Below are 20698 nucleotides of genomic sequence, written 5' to 3'. Positions count from 1 at the left end.
AGACCTGCTCTATCTCCATGTCAAGCTGTTTTCATTTTACCCACAAACAGATCCCACGCACAGGCTCATGCTCACTGATAGGCACAGCCCAGGCCACACCCAGGAACTGCCAACTCTTCCCCTACTTCCTTTGTTTGTTTTCCCAACACTGTGGATTGGGAGTCACTTAGCAGAAGGTGGCTATGCAACAGAGCTCTGCCCCGGACTTCAGGGAAGACCAGTCTGGTAGGGCTATGCCCCCTTCTACCTGTCCTTGCACTTTATCCCTCTTTCAGTGTTGGAGTTTTTTTCCCTATATCTGCCTTTATAGTGGGAGATGAACCACTGAACCATTTTCTCTGGCTCTTATCTTCCAGATACTTGGTCAAAGGTAAGGAGGAATTGGAGATCAGTGCTCATATAAAGGCATGGAAGTGGGGTTTTCCCTAGGAGTTCAGGTTTTAGAGTGATAATCAAGTGCTTGTTCTATAGCTACCACTGCCTTCCCCCTTCCTGGAGTTAACCCTCAGTGCCCTGTCCTATGCGCCCTTAAATAAAAGGATGCCAGTGTCTTTCTTCACAGTCAATATGCCTTTAGGTGACTCCTTCCCTGGTCCTGTCTCTATTTCCCCCATCTGTCAAATAGAAACCAATTATGAGGTCTACCCTATCACTGTGAGAAGTGGAGAATGCAAAAGGAGCCATATCAGGCCTGGTCTAGACTGGACATTTTCTGCATGGCTGCCTTTTCTCAAGGTCTCCCTCTGTATCAGTGGCCTTGCAAGGGTTCTCGCATATCATTTTAGGCCCAGAACTGATGTGTCAAAAGTAGCATGCTAATCTTGAGAAAGAAAAATGGAGCTGGAGGAATCAGGCTCCCAGACTTCAAACTACACTACAAAGCTACAGTAATCAAGACACTATGGTACTGGCACAAAAACAGAAATATAGATCAATGGAACAGGATAGAAAGCCCAGAGATAAACCCATGAACATATGGTAATCTTATCTTTGATAAAGGAGGCAAGAATATACAATGGAGAAAAGACAGCCTCTTTAATACATGGTGCTGGGAAAACCAGACAGCTACATGTAAAAGAATGAAATTAGAACACTCCCTAACACTATACACAAAAATAAACTCAAAATGGATTAAAGACCTAAATGTAAGGCCAAACACTATAAAACTCTTAGAGGAAAGCGTAGACAGAACACACCATGACATAAATCACAGCAAGATCTTTTTGACCCACCACCTATAGAAATGGAAATAAAAACAAAAATAAACAAAGGGACCCAATGAAACTTAAAATCTTTTGCACAGCAAGGGAAAACATAAACAAGAGGAAAAGACAACCCTCAGAATGGGAGAAAATATTTGCAAATGAAGCAATTGACAAAGGATTAATCTCCAAAATTTACAAGCAGCTCATGCAGCTCAATACGAAAAAAACAAAAAACCCAATCCAAAAATGGGCAGAAGACATAAATAGATATTTCTCCAAAGAAAATATACAGATTGTCAACAAACACATGAAAGGATGCTCAGCATCACTCATCATTAGAGAAACGCAAATCAAAACTACAATGAGGTATCACCTCACACCAGTCAGAATGGCCATCATCAAAAAATCTAGAAACAATAAATGCTGGAGAGGGTGTGGAGAAAAGGGAACCCTCTTGCACTGTTGGTGGGAATGTAAATTGATACAGCCACTATGGAGAACAGTATGGAGGTTCCTTAAAAAACTAAAACTAGAACTCCCACAGGATCCAGCAATCCCACTACTGGGTATATACCCTGGGAAAACCATAATTCAAAAAGACTCATGTACCACAATGTTCATTGCAGCTCTATTTACAATAGCCATGACATGGAAATAACCTAAGTGCCCACTGACAGATGAATGGATAAAGAAGATGTGGCACATCTATACAGTGGAATATTACTCAGCCATAAAAAGAAACAAAACTGAGTTACTGGTAGTGAGGTGGATGGACCTAGAGTCTGTCATACAGAATGAAGTAAGTCAAAAAGAGAAAAACAAATACTGTATGATAACACATATATATGGAATCTAAAAAAAAAAACGTTCTGAAGAACCTAGGGGCAAGACAGGAATAAAGACACAGACATGGAGAATGGGCTTGAGGACATGGGGACTGGAAAGGGTAAGCTGGGAGGAAGTGAGAGAGTGGCATGGACATATGTACACTACCAAATAAATAGATAGCTAGTGGGTAGCAGCTGCATAGCACAGGGAGATCAGCTTGGTGCTTTGTGACCACCTAGAGGGGTGGGATAGGGAGGGTGGGAGGGAGACGTAAGAGGGAGGAGATATGGGGATATATGTATATGTATAGCTGATTCACTTTGTTATAAAGCAGAAATTAACACACCATTGTAAAGCAATTACACTCCAATAAAGATGTTTAAAAAAAAAGTAGCGTGCTATACTGTGATGTGTAAGCTAGCAGGCCTTGTGGCCAAACTGCCTGTACTTGACTCTTTACTAGTTATTTGACCTAAGGTGAGTTGCTAAATCATTCTGACCTCAGTTACTCTGTCCTAGAAATGGGGTTCATGATGGTATCTCTTTCATAGGATTGTTTTGAGGATTAAATGAAAGGATGCAAAAGTTCTTGGTTCATTGAAAATAATCAGTAGATGTTTGTTGAATAAATGAATAAACTAAGTAATACCATTTCTTCTTAGGCTCAAGGTCACAGACCCAGTAAATACCAAATATAATACCTGCCACTCACTGTGTGTCCCACTGGAATGCAAGCTCCATGAGGGCAGAGACTTTATGTCTGTTTTGTACCCCAAGCTTCTAGAACAGAGCCTGGAAAAAATAAGTGCTTATAAATATTTCTTCAATGAATGAATGAGCAAATGAATGAATACTATATTCCAGGCACTGTGTTAGGCATGTGGGACAGAGTTCTAAGACAGGCAATACCTGTCCTCATAGAGTTTGCAATCTAGTCATTAAATTGATAACCACACCAATAATTGAACCTGGGGTAAATACTGTGAAAGAAGAGGGGAGGATGCTGTGAGAGTGAAACACAAAAGGAATTTCCTAGTCTGGTAGGTGAGAGGGAATCTCCCAGAGCCACTGAGCATCTGAACCTGAAGGAGTGAATCAGACGACAAGTAAGGAAGAGAAGATGGCAATGAACTTGGACCATTGAAAGATCAGAAAATGGTCAGCATGGGCTGGATTGTGGTGAGAAAGGGAATGAGTAGCAAGAAGTAGTATTGGAGAGCCTGGAAGAGACCAGATTATGTAGGACCTTGTGGACCATGGAAAAGAATTTGGCTTGTGTTCCTCACATGATAGGAAGACACTGGAGGGTTTTGAGCAGGGGAAAGGCATAATCTATGTTTTACAAAGATTCTTCTGGGTTCCTTATGGAGAATGTGTTGTAGGGGGCAAGGGTGAAAACAAGGAGACCTGTTAGGAGGCTATGGCAGTTGTCCAGGTGAGAGATGATGGGGACTATGACCCAACGGTTGGAAGTAAATGAGGAGAGAGGTGTATATATTAGGGATATATTCTGAGTATAGCAAGACTTGCTGATAGACTGAATAATGAGGGGGTGATAGAGGAAGAGGAGACAAAAATAATTCAGATTTCTGACTTGCCACCTGGGTATAGTGATGCCATCTTTCTTTGATAGGGAAGATTGTGGAAGGACAGGCTTTGAGGTGGAGGGAAACAGAAGTTCTGTTGTAAACCAAAGTTGTCTTTGGTTTACCAGCAAGACATGCAAATGGATATGCTAAACATGAGTCTGGAGCCCAAGATAGAGGCTGGGCATCTTTAATAGAATTATAAGTCTTGAGTGTGCTGGGGGAGCCATGGGGCAGTTGTGAGCAAAGGAGCAACATGAACTAACTTTTGTTTTAACACTATCATTCTGGACGCTGAGTTGAGAACTGACTATAAAGAGGAAAGGATGTAAGTAAGACCAAGAAGGAGGCTATTTCAGTCATATGGGCAAAAATTGATGGTAGCCTGGACCAGGGAAATGGAGATTGGGGAAAGAGGTCAAGTTTGGAAAAAGAGCCAACAGTCCTTGATAACAGATTGGATATGATAGGTGAAGGAGATGGAAATGTCAAAGATGACGCCCAGGGTTGGGGTTTGCCCAATTGTGTTCATGAGGGAGCCAAAGTCTGAGCTAGAGACCACTGGATAAGAATAGATTTGGGGGAAAGACATTCTCACTGGGGGAAGCCAGAGAAGATTCCCCCACAGGGGAAAATGTTCAGTTTCTCTCCCTGACCTCCTTGTTCCTTTTACTTTTTCTTGCTTACCTACCACAAGCTTCAAAAGGAGTCCATACATTCTACATAAAATTCCACTATCAGAGAATCTCTCCTTCATGTTGATGCATAGTGCTTTCTGGCCTCTGTTAACACTACAAATTATCCCTGGGAGATCACATCTACTCCTGTGACTTCAATTACCATTATTATTCTGATGACTTCCAATGTTCTATCTATAGATCTGCACACTTCTTTGAGCTCCAAACCCACATGGCCAACCATCTACTGTATATCTTCCCCTGGACATCCCACATGCAACACAACCCTACTATGAACCAAACCAAAGTCTTCATATTGCTCCCCATACATCTGTTCCTTTGCCCCAGTGTCCCCTAGATGCATAAATGTCCTACTGGTTACCCAGAATTCCATGACCAAAAGAACATGTAAGTCATCTTTGACTGCTCTTAATCCCCACATCTAACCCAACATTGAGTCCCACAGATACTATCTTCTTCTTCACAGTATACAGTCATTGTTGAGATTGGGTTCTAATGCCAGATTTCCTTGGCTTATATGCTGGCTCTGCAACTTACTAGTCACTTAAACTTTCTGTGCCTCAGTGCCTTCACCTGCAAAATGGGAATGATGATAACAGTACTTATACCTACTTTATAAGGTTGTGAATTAATCCAGGTAGATCACTTAGAACAGTTGCCTAGCACATAGTAAGTATTTAATACCTGTTAGCTATCTATGATAATAGTGATGATAACAATGATTTCCCAAATATCCCTCCTGACTGTAACTGCTGTAGTATAGACTCCCTTCTTGCCTGAATCACAAAATCCTCCTAACTTAGCTGAATAGATGAACGTAATAGATTTGCCATGCACTGTGCAGGGCACTGTCATGACACAAAAGTTTATTAGATATGATTTCTATCCTTCTGGAGAAGCAGTATTGCCTACACCTGCTCTGTCCAACATGGTAGCCACTAGCTTCAAGTGACTATTAAACTTTAACTTTAGATTTATTGAAATAAAATTATATTAAAAATTAAGTTCCTTAGTAAGAGTAACCACATTTCAGGTGCTCATCAACTTGGAGTCAGACTACTTAGATTTACCTCCTGGACCTGTCATTTCCAGCTGTGTGACCTTGGGCAAATCACATAACCTATCAGAGCCTATATTTTCATCTATTAAATGGGTCTAATAATAATAGTACCTACCTTAAAGGGTTGTTGTGAGGATGAAATGAGTTGATACTTATAACGTATTCATAAAAATACTCAATAAATTTTAGTATTGTAGTTTAGCAGTAGCAATACTACACACACACACACACACACACACACACACACACACACACACACACACACACACAAATACATACATCCTCTTGGAGAAAAGTAGTATTACCAGTTGATGAATCATAAGGGCTACTAAGGGTTTGGTCTAGCAGTTGGTGCTTTTTGAGTTCAGCATGGTGCACTGGAACCATAGCTGAGCTAGGGTTCTGGAGAATCCAAGTTTTAGTTCTAGTAGTAGTTCTAGCCATGGCTATAGAATTCATTTTCTGTGTAACCTTGGGAAAACTGTTTCCCCTTCACTGGCCTCAGTGGGGTGATTGCACTGTTCTAGATGGTGTCTCTGCCCTACCAGTTGAAGCACGCTTTAAGGGAAAGGATCCTATTTCAGATGGCATAAAGGAGTTAAGATAGATTTTTTTTAAACTTGGCATGTCTGAGGAATAGTAATTAAAGCTGACATTTATCGAGTGCTAACTCTGCACTGGACACCATACATACCATACATTAGTTCATTTAATTCTCAGAACTGCCCTGTGAGGTATTAGTTATCCTCATTTGGCCAATGAAGAAACTGAGGCTAGAGAAGTAAGGGTTTGGAAAAGCAAAGCCACTGTTCACTCTCAGACAGCAAGCGGTGAGTGGTAAGGTAGATCGTCAAACCCAGGTCTGCCTGACACCAAGACCACATTCTGAACCACCCTGTCATACTGCCTAGGAGCTTGGTGAAAGATAGTGGGGCTGGAGAGGTAGGTCAGAGTCACTTTAGTATAATTATGGAGGAGGCATTATGGTTGTAGAGCACTCAGAGCATGTCCTAACTACCTTGCTTCCCCTATCCTAAGATCTGTCCTTGGCAGGGCCCCAGCTAGAGTAATGCTAACCTTCCCTCCCAATCATCTAGCACTCTGGGCTGGGAAGGGGGCTGTTTCTCCTGAGGTCCTCCCTTCCGCTTTTCCTGGCCTGGGCAGTGAGTCTCTCTTCATAGTATTTGAATCAGAGGAAACAGATAGACTGAGGAAGTGAAGAAAAAACAGGCTGCCTGGGCTCTACAAGCCAATGTAAACACTCAGTGGTTTCCTGTTGTTGCAGCCCAAAGCGTCCCATGACATCATTCCTGGCCTTTCCAGAACACACTGGCTTGGCCCAGGGCTAAGTGGCAGTCGCCCCCCTTCCCCACCAGAGTTAGATCCTCCGGAACTGAAGAACTTCTCTGGGCCAACCATTCCCCACCTGCCTGGTCAGCCACTTAGGCCTTTCTAACCCTATAAGGTTTTGGAGGCTACAGACCGGACATGCTGTCCCACTTCCCAGAGGCCCAGTGGCTTATGGGTCAGAGCAAGGTTTCCTAAACCGGAAAAGTTATTTTACTTCTTTTAATGGAGATTTGGAGTCAGGAGAAGGGGAGAAATGTATGACACATAGACTCTGAGACAGGCCCTAACTGCTTCCTTCCCTCTCTACCTCACCCAGGGGCATACAAGTTTATTTCTCAGTGTTGGTCACAAATTCCTAGAAACAGAACTTTAAGGGCCCTTTCAAGACCTCATAGTCTAAACTTTCCATGGTGTAGATGACAGCACTAAGGCCCAGAGAGGGAAAAGGAACTGGTCCCAGTTGCACCGTTGGTCAGTGCAGCATAAGCCATCCACTCCCGTGGTCTGAAATTGAGCTATCTCAAGCCTGAGCAGGATGATATAGTTAAAAGAGCTCTTGACAGGAAATTCAGAAACCAGGGTTCAAGCTGTAATTCCTCTATGAGAGATTAGATAAAGTTCTTTTTTTCTTTGAGCCTTGGCCTAGACAGCCATAATTCAATTCAAGGCAACACATACTTATTGACAGTCTACTGTGCCTGATAGAGCTGCTGGCTCCTGGGGAGGAGAAGAAAGCATGACGAGAAGACTCCCCAGTTCACAGGTTGAAATGGAAAGAAAATGAAGTGGATGGTCTAAACTCTGTAAGTGACCTAAAGCCTGTGTGGACTCCACGCTTCTGTCTCTAGGCAGAATCAAACCATAATCAGGTGTCTGGGGTCCTTCAGGGCTGCAGCCCCCTCCCCACTTCATTCACAAGGCAGCAGAGAACTCTCATTGAGCCAGAGTTCCATTTGCAAAAAACTTTCTCAGTTCTGGTCTCATTTAGCTGGGTACATTTGCATAGAGAGGTAGTGAGGTCCTAAATTATTGTCTGGAAATCAAGCCAAACACATTATTGTAGTTCCTACAGCCAGCAATAATTGGATTTCAAGCTGTAGCTGTGCCATGGAGCACAGGCAATTTGAAATAGTTCTTTTAATCAATCAAGTTCATCACAGCCTAGATTAGCAAGTAGAATTCAGAAACACATTTAGGGAAAAGGATGACTATTCCTGCACCCCCAAATGCATAAGACAATGTGAAGTCATTCTGTTAGCCAACAATTTAACCACAGCATAGATTAGATGAAACACACAGAAAATATAGACTCATTTAGATGCTTGGAGACACGCATCGATACACAGATGCAGGAAGCTGCACATGAGCATTGGGAGACACAAAGAAACATACACTCTCAGAGCAACAGACACACAGAAAAAAAAAGATGCACGCATGCACACACACACACACACACACACACACACACACACACATTGTAGCTCCAATGGGAAGCTACAAAAAAAGTTAGCTGTCTGGAAGTTCTGAGGGACGACTTCCTGAACCCCTGTTCATCCTTCTGCTTCCTCCCCCAACAATCATCCTAATTCAAATCCTATAGAGTATTTTTTCCAAAGAAGCCTTAGAAAGCCATCCTCTCCTCACCACATCCATACCCACTCCCACTCCACTGCATCAGACCCGTCTATCACCAGACAACAGAAAATATCTTCTATCAGGGTTCCCTGATGTCAGTATCTTTCCACTAATACACTTTCCCTGAGGCAGGCTGCCTGCCAGAGAGAATCTTTCTACAGCTCAGCCCTGTTCTTGCCTCATCTCTGCTCAAAAATCCTTCCTATTCTCTCCACTGTCAGCGCAAGCAAACCTGGACACCTGACATTCATGGGGCAACCAAAACCTGGAACTCCTTGCCTCTGTTCATGCCCTCTGCTCTCCAGAAAGCAAATGGCACCTTGCCCAGCCCCTTACACATGCTCACCCCAAGCTCTCCTGACCCTTGTGCTATTCACTTGGACTAGAACCACTCCGTCTGCACTTATCAAAATCTTACCCATGTTAGATTTTCCTGGGTTGTTTGAATTTTTCAGTAGGATGACTCCATCTTTGCCATTAAAATTTTTTAAATGTTTTCATCCTTTAAGGCCCAACCCTAAGGTAACCTCTTCCACGAAGTCTACCTCTAAAATCTCCCAAAAGCACTGTATAAGAGAACAGAACTTACCCCATTTAGCCTTCACAGCTTTGTGTGTCTTGGTCCTCAGAGGAGAGCTGATTGGGGAAAAGGACGAAATCCCCTCATGCTACTGCCTCCTCTGGGGCAGTCAATGTGCTGGCACTCTTCTTGTGTTACTGCATTGCCCACAGTCCAGCAAAGACAGACTGACAAAGCCCAGGCCTCTGGAATCTCACTCCAGCCTCTTTTTGAGTTACCTTATTCTAGTCATGAGTTTGAGTCTTGACATTGCCACTAGCTTGCTGTGTGACTACAGGCAAGTCTCAACTCCTCTCCAGCCTCAGTTTTTTCAAGGATACTTCCAGTTCTGGATTCTATTATTGCAAGATGCAGGATTTTATGCAGCTACTCCCATGAGGACATCAGGGACTAGATATGTCCACTATCTCTATTATTCTCTCTCTTTCTCTGCCACCTCCCCTGCCTGTCTCTCTCCTCACTGTTTTGTGTTTCCTTATCTCCTCTTTCTCTGTCTCTTTTTGTCTCTTCCTGCCTCTCTCCCTCTCCCTCTCCCTCTCTCTTCTCTCTCTCCCTCTCTCTTCTCTGTCTCTCTCTCTCTCTCTCTCTCTCTCTCTCTCTCTCTCTCTCACTGGCTTTCTCCCTCCCTCCCCTCTTCCTTCCTCTCCCTCTCTCTTTCCTTCTATCTTTCTGTCTCTTTTTCTTCTCTCTCTTCCTCTTCTCCCTCTCTGCCCTTCTCTCTCTGCTCCCTCTTTGTTTCTCTGCCTCTTCCTTTCTGCCTCTCTCTCTTCTATGTCTCTCTGTTTCTGATTCTATCTCTCTGTCTCTGCCCCACCCTCAACCCCAGGGGGTGAATCTGGCTGAATAGCTTCTAACTCAAAACAGCTCTGATGCTTCCTGAGTGTTGCTGGTGAGTAGAGGTAGAAATGAGGTCCCTCTGAGGGCCTCAGGAAGCTCAAATCCCTCACCCCTCCCCTTGAAAAGGGCTCACAGAGCTAAGGAGGAAGGCAGCCAGGATGAAGGGTCTCATAGCAGAGTCAGCTGGCTCCTACCCTCCAGCTTTTCACCTAAAGAGAAGGCATTGCCCAAAGAATCTCCATCTCCTAGATGATCTGAGCCGGAGGTTCTTAACACCCAAATGCTCCATCTTCCCACTCCTCAGCCTTACCATTTTACAGATGTGAAACAGACAACAGGAAAGGAATGACCCATCACTCCACAGTGAAGTAATGGAAGAACTAGAACTAGAATGCTGGTCTCCTGACTCCTAATCAAGTGCTCTGAAAAGATTATAAAATTGATTTAACACCATCAGTTGAAAGGCACTTTTCAGAGCATTTTGCTAGAAGAGAAGGCTGAGGATAGTGATGGGTCAGGTAGAGACTTGATAGATATCCAGATTGTGAATATTCAAAAACAGTGTCTAGATCTTCTTCATCTCCAGTGAAAGTTCAATATAGTGTCTGACACTGATGAATAAATGAGGGAGGAAGCTGCCATCAGGGCAGTTGGGGGACACTGATGCTTCCTCTGGGGCTCTGGGTGTTCATGTGGAAAACTCCAGAAACTTGGAAATCAAAGGATCAAGGGATTCTTTGATCAAGGGACTTGGAAATCAAGGGATTAAGGGATTAGTCTGTTCTAAATTTGTTCAGTCAAGACTTCCCCCCTGTCCAACCCCCATAAATCAGTTTCTCTTTGTAAAAGGAGTAATGATATCTGCCTCATCTGGCTCCCTAGGGCTTGGAGCAGTTTCAATGAAAGAAAAATATAGGAAAGAACCTTGACAAAAACAAGACAGCACTCTGCAAATGTGATGGCTGGGTGCTATGGTGATATCCTAGCTAGCAATTATGTTCTCAGCAGGGGCAACTGTGGGTGCTGAATGAGTCATCCTCTCACTCTCAAACCAGAGGCCTTGAAAGGGGAGAAATGAGGTGAGCCTTTCGTTAGGAGCTTTTTCCATGAAGGGGGGCCGGAACAAGGGTGGACAGAACCTCCCCCCCCCACATGCATACACACTGTGCCCCAGATTCCAGCCTCTTAGGGACTAAATGTCCAGCTTAAGCAAGGACTGCAAGTATCTGCTATTTAATTCAGAGATGCCAAGTCCCCAAGCCACTGGAGCTTCTGAGGCACTAAAAGTCAGAATCCCCAATTTTTCTTCAGCCTCTATTCTACAGCCAGCCTTGGGTTCTAGTTCTGACTGTAATTAATTTATTCTGTGATTTCAGGAAGATTGCATTCCCTCTCTGAACCCTTTCCATCTATAACGTACAGGATAATCTAGATGCCTAACATTATCTTTCAAGAGTCCTGGACTAGAATTTAGAATATCTGGGTTCCAGTCCTGGCTCTGTCACAACAACTGTATGATTTTAGACAAATTCATTCCTGAGCCTCAGTTTCTGAAACTATAAAATGAGGCATTTGGATTAGAGGCTTAGTGCTGTGTTTCAAGAGTTCTGGACTGAGATTTGGGAAATCTGAGTTCTAGCTCTAACTGCCAGACTGAATCATTGTCTGAGTTTAGACTGGTCTCATCCCTTCTCTGGGCCTCAATTTCTCCTATCTATATCATAAAGGGATCCAAATATAAGTTTTCTAAAACACACCCTCTAGTTCTTTTTTTAAAGTTTTTTTTTTTTTTATTTTTGGCCATGCCACATGACATGTGGGATCTTAGTTCCCTGTCCAGGGATTGAACTCGTGCCCCCTGCAGTGGAAGCATGGAGTCTTAACCACTGGACCACCAGAGAAGTCCCATACACTCTGATTCTGATAGCCTGTGGTTCTAGAATTTTACGAAGGCTAAAAATGAAGTGAAGGGAGGGGGAGACCACACCCTGAATAATTTCTCTTAAACTAGCAGTGGTTGCCCTCTATAGGTCAGACCTGAAAGCACAGGCCAAACTCGACTTGACCTGCTGAGGCCAACTCTGCCAAAAGAGCTGAAGCAGGAGTGGGACACAGAAGACAACCAGATGCTTCACCAGAAAAAGCCAGACACATAAACTAGGGGTTGGCCGGCAGACTTTCTGGCCCCTCCCTAATTAGAGGGATCCAGACAGAAGTGTGTGCTGGGAGATTGTACCTTCCTTCCCAGACAGCAGTAGCAAGAGGCTTTCCAGTGCTGTACAGAGGCCATGGCCAGTGGGGTCTCTGCCATGGGTAAAATATGTAGATTTGGGGTGATGTGGCTCAGTATTTGGGGGTGGAGTGTGACTGTGCTGTGAGGGTGAGTATAAGTTAATTCTGTGACTGAGAAGTTTTCACATATGAGACACACATATCTACCATATGCTCAAATTAAAGTGTTTAGCATCCCCATCTACTTCTTGCCCTCCTCAGAGTAGAAACAATTCATGCCTTTGCAGAAGACCCAGTATGACCTTAGTACAAAAATGAGAACATAAATCATAAGGAGAATAAATACTGGAAAATGCTCAATATTTGGGGAAGGCCCTAAGGTTCAAGGGATTTGTGGGCTTAGTCTTAGAGTTTCACTATATTTGGGACAATCTGTGGACTCATTCTTGCAGGGCATTATGTGCTGGAGGCTTAGGATGAATTCAGATGTATGGTTCTGTTACAGAAATAGGCACAGACTAAGCCTTTTATTGCTGTCATTCTATGTTCCATTATAGAAGTACTAGGCAAGTCACGAAACCATATACTCCCCCACCCTCCTTCTTGGTTAAAACGTCTGACCATCCAATGCAGATGTAAGGGGGAACACAAAGGAAGACAGTGTTCTCATGTGACAGAGGTGGTTGCAGCTCTAGTTCTGCTCCTGACTCACTATATAAACCAGGTCAAGTCCCAGCCTCTTTCTGGGTCTCAGTTTCCCCACCTGAAACAGGAGGGTGTTGGACTTGATGAACTCTCAGTTTTCTCCCAACCCTGACATTTTACCTCATTCTCTTTATAATGTTCTGTTACATTCTTTTCCTACCCAAATAGGGCCCAGCCATTCCCTGAGGTCTTCCAAGGCTCTCCCTGACATCCTAACCCCATCTCCACCCCCTCATCCCACTGCTACCATTGCTGCTGCCTACAATGGGATACAGTCTTCTCTACTTTTGGCTGGAAATTCTAATCATCCACTTCTGATGCTGGTGAGTTAACAAAGATTGATACAGTATTTCTCTGAAGTAACAGAACTCCCAGCTCTGCCAGTACTTCTGCGTGCCCTTGGGAAAATCCTCTCCCTTCGCTACACCTAATTTTCCCCTTTTTAACTTAAGGGCAGTGGACTAGAATGGTCTCTGAAAGCAGCTAAGTGTTCCAACATCTTTCACTACTAGGTAATGAGAAGATGGAGATTGTCTTTGATGTTTTGTCATACTCTTGTTCTTCTTTCAGTGCTTCTTTTTTTTTTTTTTTTTTTTGCGGTACGCGGGCCTCTCACTGTTGTGTCCTCCCCCGTTGCTCCGGACGCACAGGCTCTGTGGCCATGGCTCACGGGCCCAGCCGCTCCGTGGCAGGTGGGATCTTCCCAGACCGGGGCACGAACCCGTGTCCCCTGAATCGGCAGGCGGACTCTCAACCACTGCGCCACCAGGGAAGCCCTTTCAGTGCTTCTTAAATGGAAACCTCTCCTTCCTCAACCTCCCACCTATGATAAGGGTTTCCACCACCATGCCCTAAACAAGAAAGCCAGCCTTCCATTACACTTCTTCAACTCCTGGACCTGTCTCCTTCCTCTCCCTGCCCTGTTCCCACCACAAACAAAAAGTTCTTCTTTCCTAGTCAAGGTGTCTGTGAGTAATACTAGTTTATTGTGAGGAACACATACAATAAAGATAGAAACTGCTTTTTACTCTATCAAATTATTTGTCCACACATCTTGCCATTAGTTTATTACGCCACCCTATCCCTGCTGGTGCCCATAATCTACTGTCAGAGGAACCACAGATGGACCCTGGAATGGAGACTTCAAAGGATATTTTATTTAAAAGTTTTGTAAACAGAATTACGCTCACAGCTTCAGCAACAGTGAGAGTTCAATTCAACCTCCCAGTTCAGCCTAGTTGCCTGGGGCACTTCCTCAGACACCCCAGTGACCTGACTTGAAGTCAGACCTGAGTACGTCCCTTCTCTCCTTCCTGGAAGCCAGTTCAAAGAGAGGTGCATGGTTGTGGGCACCACAGGAAAAACCAGGAGGGAAGAGCATGCAGGTAGCAGAAAGAGGAGGGGGAAAGGAGAGGGAGGAGAAGAAAAGGTAGGAAGGTGGGAATATTCAGTAGCAGCAAGGATTGGAGGTAGACCCGTTGTGGGTACTGAAAAGTGTTTAGAAGAAATTAAAAAAAGAAAAGAATTGTAAATGAGTAAAAATCCAAAAATATGTAAAAAATCTTGAAGAGGAAATCACTTGCTTATTCTTGCCAACAAATCCAATTTCCTCCTTCCCATCTATGTAATATGCAATGATAACATTTCGTGTCTATTAGTGACTATATATTGTTATTGTAGCTGAAATAGTGTGACTAATAATGACTAATATATCATGGTTAATGATGGTTAATACTATATCTAAAATATTATTAAAAAATCAGAGATGGGAAGGAGAGGAGAGGAAGGGGGAAGGACAAAATGGGATGAAGAGGAGGTTATCAAGTTAGAGTGCTACTCTGGGTTCAGACCTGACTGACTCTCATCTGTTTAATGTCTCTGAGAATCTTCAAAGGCCCCTTTATGATTCTAAGGAGCACTTGTGCCAGGAGCAGTACAGGGAGCAATGTTACAATCTGGCTATACCTGGGCACTGCTGGTACCATTCACCATCAACACCCATAACCAGTCAGATATCCACAGCCAATCACCAATGATATCTATAGGTGACTGATGTTAATATTATATTGCTACCATCACTCAAAATTCCCCCATCTAGACTACAGTCTAGCTGGGGGACTGGGATTAGGTAATGGTAAGGGAGAACTTGTTGAGAGGGGCATATAGCACCAGTCCAGGAAGAACTATCCTCTATGCCTCCTGGTCACTCTAGGATTAAGAGAAAAGTCTAGGGTGGGGCAGGGGGAAGCTGAAGCCTAGCTGGCCTTGCCCCTAAGCTGCCTCCTTCAGGGTGCCTCCCTGATGATGGGAAGGAGTCTACCTTTCAGGCCATGGCTAGCTGATCCTGACTAGCAGGGATTGCCATGACCTGGGACTACTCTTGAAGGATTCTTTGCCAAATCCAAAGCCAGAAATCCTTATCTGTAACCAAAAACTGACAAGAGGAAGGAAGGGAAGGTGGGATACACCCGTCTAGACCACTGGGACCATCACAGGATCCCACTGGGCCTACGTTTCTGGCGAGACAGGGCTACAGCATAATAGCACTGGAAGCAGACTAGGAGCACAGGCACCAGCACGACACTGGTGCACAAGCCCACAGTGGCTGTGACAGCAGCATTGAGCTGGCGCAGAGCAGAGAGAGGGTAGACATCTCCATAGCCGACAGTGGTGAGTGTTATGACAGTCCATCAGAGACATGTAGAAATGTCTCCAAAGTGAGGCTCACCCTGACCTCGGGTGGACATACTCAAGAGCTCCCCATAGAGGAAGAGCAAGCCAAAGAATAAGATCTCAGCCACCCAAATCAGGAGAAAGGCACACAGAGGACATAGAGAGAATGAATGGCCCCAAGCATTAGGCTGAGATGGGGTTGCCATTCAGCCTTGTCACCCACTACCAGTTCCACCAGCACAGGGAACAGACAGAAGATGTAGGCTAGATTGAGAGGGCTACACAGGAAGTGCACCTTATCAGGGCAGGAAATGGCACGGGCAAAGAGCTCAGCTCCAAACCAAAGGGCACAGAGTAGTTCCAGGTAGAGCAGGTCGGGGGCACAGTGGTAAATGAGACCGTTGTTCTGCTGCTGCTACTGCTGCTGTTTTTCCCCCTGCCCTCACCCCATGTCCCATAGGAATGAAGTTGGCAGAGAAGTAATCCAGCTGGACCTCTGTCTCCTGGAAGAAGATGACCAGAGCACACACGGCAAAGAGTGTGGAGATCATAGAAAAGCACTGGGGAAAAAGAGGTATGTCAGAAGTACCCCCATTTACCAGCCATCCCACCTCTCTAACTAGACTCCCACCCTTCTTCCCTCCCCCGTTTTTGGAGATTCCCTCAAATTGTCCTGAGCATCTCTTCAGATTCAGGTCCCAAACACCATGTCAAGTGTGTAGCCATTGTGGCAACTTGGCAGGGTCCTTTGGGACTAGCATGGCACCGCACAATGTTAGTGAGTTACCTTGGCCCCTAGGGAAGACTGGGGTTGGTCAAGAAGCACCCAGAGCCATGGCTTCCAAGTATTCCGCAGTCTCTGGTCTTCACTGGAGTTCCACTGAAGGCGCTCATCCATGTGGACATTCTCACAGACCTCCCAAGATAGGAAGTCCTGGGTTTGTGTGTCCTTGCCACTCAGCTTAAGCCAGCAGCAAGGTGCCAGCAGTGCTTCCACCAGGCCCCAATAAGCCTCCTCTAGGACATCCCGACAAACATTGGCAGGGCAGTGCAGCTGCTGAGTACCATAGCCAGCACATAGCCAAAGGGCTCAGGATTTTGGTCAAAGAAAAACTCTTGAATTGGTGGACCCTGAGCAGCTGGGGTGCCAGGTTGGGGTGGCTCAGTCAACTTGTAGAGGCAGGTGCCTGGAAAGGCCCACAAGGTGCCCTTGTAGGTCTCATGGCACGTGCCCACCACGTTCAGGATCAGTTTATCGTCAGCCCTCCATGACCAACCGTGAGCCTGCTTCTCGGCTGGCTCGGATCCGCTAGCAAGAGGAGGGATGACGGGTTACGACGGGGTCCTCCTGCCTTCCTCTCCCCTCCCAGGCTTGGCCAGAGCAGGGAAGGGGCTGAGGGCAACAAAAGTGATGTGGTAGCCCAGGCACCCAAGAGAAGCTACCTCAGGCACCCAAGAGAAGCTACCCTAGGCATGGAGCTGGGGATGTCTCTTCCTTCTGGGTCTTCGGGAATCAGGAGGACAGCCAGCTCTCGGGTATGGTCACAGTGGCTAGCCAGAATCTCTCCTGGACCCAGCAACTCCAAGAGAAAAACCAGCTAGCATGGAAACAAATGTCTTTCAGAGGCTCTTGGGAGACACCTGGCCTGGTGACTCTGAGAGAACAATTGTGCCATGGTATACAGCAGGGTAAGTCACAGACAGGCAAACACAGACTAAATGGCCAAGATGGGGACAGGGATGTCGCTCAATCCTCTGTCCCTCACTTTAAAAACTTGGGACAGTGATGGGGTGGGGTGAGGGAGGGAATAAAAAAAGGGGTACTGAGGGAGGCTAAGGGCAGGGAATGGGGAGTGAAGATGGGGATGACAGGGGAAGTTGGAGGGTCTTAGAGATCCCTAGGCCTCCACAGGGAGTAGGAAGTGCCTGACTTGAGAAACTGGCTGGGGGGTCGGCAGACCTGACAGCGATGCGTATTTTTTTTGCTTTAAACATATATTTTTAATTTAAAAGGCTGTTAGTAAAGATGAAAGGTTAAAATGTGAGTTCTAATCATATTTGGAAATTTGTGTATTTGAAAAACATTAGTAAACTAATGAACAATTAATTGTGTCAGTTTAATTTTTCTTTCACATTAAAAAAAATCAAACAAATATTTTGTGAAGTGTTCTTAGGCTTCTTATTTTAACTCTGGGTTTGCGTCTTGGATTTCCAGATATAAAATGATTTTTTTTTGACTCTGACTCCCCTGGCACCTAGTCCTGGGCACTCCTCAGCAGCACTACCAGCACCACCAGCACTAGCAGGAGAAGCAGCAGCCTCTGTGGATCTCTCTACTGGGTGCCCTAAAATTGCTTTGGGCTAAATGAGTTCCTTGCCTGGGAACAGAAAGGAGTAAGAACAGAGTTGGGCGGGGGGTGGGGGGGGGGGCTCTGAAGAGAGACAGAGGGTGGGAGGAGCACAGAAAAGCAAACCAAAAGAGTCAAAACACCTACACAGATCAACATTTCAGTGTTCCCTACCCCCTGACAGGCAACCTGCTGGGGCCTCCTGTGTTTGTCCCTGAGGGCTAAAAAGGAAGAGGGCACAGACAACCACCTCCAGTTTGGGAACCTCAAACCCCCTACCCCGAACTGCCCCCACTCCTTGGTCAGCCCTTGCTCACTCACTTGGTTGTTTTGCGTAGTCCATGAATACTGGCAGGGAAGGGACGGGCGGCTGGCTGGGCGTTGGGGCCAGTGACGCTGGGACGGGTGTTGTAGCCAGCATTGCTGCCACCTCTGGAGTTTGTGACTGCTCCTGCACGGAGAGGCCCCAGGACCAGGGTGTGTTCATGGAAGAGCTGGCAAGGAGGTGGGGTTTTCCAGGAGCCTCTTGCTCCTGCTGTGGCCAGAGAAGCAAGTACTGAGAGGCAACGATCTGATTCAAGACCGTATGTGTTCCTGCCTGCTTGCTTACAGAGGCTGTCCTGGCCTCCAGCCTGCAGGGAATCAGACAAGAGACCCTGGCCAACTTTGCTGCTCCTCCTTCCTCCCCCGGGCACAGTTCCAGCCCAGAGCAGAGGGAGGGGAGGAGGCAGCTGGAGGGAAAACAGGAAGTTAGGTGGTCAGGCTCCAGGCAAGAGGCCACCTCACAAGACCAGTTAATCCAGTTAATATTTCAACAACTCTCTCCCCCAATTCCAACCAACCCAGCCCCGCTTTAATATTTTGAAAACTTTCTCTTCCCCTCCCCCTCCCCCATCTCCATAACAGTTCTCCTATCAGAAGCCTGCAAAGGAGAAAGGGGTGTGGGAGGAGGGAGAAGTGAGAACCAGAAGACAGCCTGGGAGGCCAGATGTGTTCCTGGCTATATCCAGCTGTTTCTGCCCACTCATTTTTCTTCCCTTTTCTCCGGACACCCTGGTGCCAAGGATTGGGGTAGGAATGGGTGAAGGGGAAGGGCAGGGGAGCAAGCCACCTCAGAGAGAAGCTTGTCTATGGCCTATGCCAGGATTGGCAGAGGCTCCAGCCCCCTGGGACAAGCCACATCTCCTCCCCCCTCTCCCACAACCTCTGCCTCCAGAAATCCTTCCTGGGAATTGGGCCAGTCTCCTATCTTGCTGCTGTTGAGAGTTTGCCAATGGAGCACCCAGATGATCCTAAATTCCAAGATAGCCCTCACTCCCACCCTTTGGCCCAGCCTCCATGCCTCTTTCCCATCACTAGACCAGAAATTCCCAGGAGGAATGAAGATTCTTACCACAATCCAACACCCTCCCCAACTCTTCCTTTTCAGCCCATCCCTCAGAGCCAGGGCCTTGTTGGATTGAGAGTTTCAAGACATGGCTCCCCTCCTCCCTCTTGGTCATTGCCTAACTGTGGGGCTGCTGTGAGGGAGGGTCACCACAGTGGACTTCATGGTGAGAATGGAGGGAGGAAAGGTGGTGGTGACAAACACAGCCGTATCAGGCCTTAGTTCTACAAAGCCGAATTCTTACCTCAGCCAAAGAGGGCAGAAAATAATTTGGGCACTTTACAAGTGGGAAGGGTAGCAGCAGCAGCTTCCTCTCTCACTCCATCCATCCCTGCCCCTTTCCCCTCAAATGTCCTGTCCCTTATCCACACTAGCCCATTTGCTTTTTGATTCCCTAAACCAGCCAGTCTTAGGACTTCCCTGGTGGTCCAGTGGTTAAGACTCATGCTTCCACTGTAGGGGGCATGGGTTCAATCCCTGTTCAGGGAAGTAAGATCCCACATGCCATGCGGTGTGGCCAAAAAAAAAAAAAAGAGTCCTAAACCAGCCAGCCTCTTTTTCTTTTCTTTTCTTTTTTTAACTTTTTATGTTGGAGTATAGCTGATTAACAGTGCTGTGATAGTTTCAGGTTCACAGCAAAGGGACTCAGCCATACATATACATGTATCCATTCTCTCCCAAACTCCCCTCCCATCCAGACTGCCACATAACATTGAACAGTGTTCCCCATTCTACACAGTAGGTCCTTGTTGGTTATCTATTTTAAATATAGCAGTGTGTACATGTCGATCCCAAACTCCCTCTTTCCCTCTTCCTCCCCACCTGGTAACCATAAGTTAATTCTCTAAGTCTGTGAATCTGTTTCTGTTTTGTAAATAAGTTCATTTGTATCATTTCTTTTTAGATTCTGCATATAAGGGGTATCATACGATATTTCTCTTTGACTTACTCCACTCATTATGACAATCTCGAGGTCCATCCATGGTGCTGCAAATGGCATTATTTCATTCTTTTTAATGGCTGAGTAATATTCCATTGTGTATATATATATATATATATATATATATATATATATATATATATATACACAACATCTTCTTTATCCATTCCTCTGTCAATGGACATTTACATAGCTTCCATGTCTTGGCTACTATAAACAGTGCTGCAGTGAACACTGGGGTGCATGTATCCTTTCGGACCACGTTTTTCTCCAGATATATGCCAAGGAGTGGTATTGCAGGGTCATAGAGTAGCTCTATTTTTAGTTTTTTAAGGAACTTCCATACTGTTCTCCATAGTGGCTGTACCAGTTTACATTCCCATCAACAGTATAGGAGTGTTGCATTCTCTCCACATCCTCTCCAGCATTTATTGTTTGTGGATTTTTTAATGATAGCCATTTTGACTGGTGTGAGGTGATATCCCACTGCAGTTTTGATTTGCATTTCTCTAATAATTAGCAATGTTGAACATCTTTTCATGTGCCTATTGGCCATTTGTATGAGTTCTTTGGAGAAATGTATATTTAGGTCTTCTGTCCATTTTTTGACTGGGTTGTTTGTTTTGATGACATT

General features: G+C 45.4%; 1 pseudogene across 1 annotated transcript; it reads right to left on the bottom strand.

Moving 5' to 3' along the window:
* Positions 1-15205: 15205 nt before the first annotated feature.
* On the bottom strand, positions 15206-20107 carry LOC307180585 (voltage-gated potassium channel KCNC4-like; annotated as a pseudogene). Its single transcript has 5 exons — positions 20074-20107; positions 18059-18188; positions 16177-16698; positions 15836-15949; positions 15206-15804 (listed from the first exon to the last, which is right to left on the bottom strand). The product of its transcript is annotated as a voltage-gated potassium channel KCNC4-like (transcript).
* Between the last annotated feature and the right edge of the window lie 591 nt (positions 20108-20698).

The sequence above is a fragment of the Stenella coeruleoalba genome (genome assembly GCF_951394435.1).
Source record: "Stenella coeruleoalba genome assembly, chromosome: X".
NCBI lineage: Eukaryota > Metazoa > Chordata > Mammalia > Artiodactyla > Delphinidae > Stenella > Stenella coeruleoalba.
This window is presented reverse-complemented; position numbering and strand designations above follow the sequence as displayed.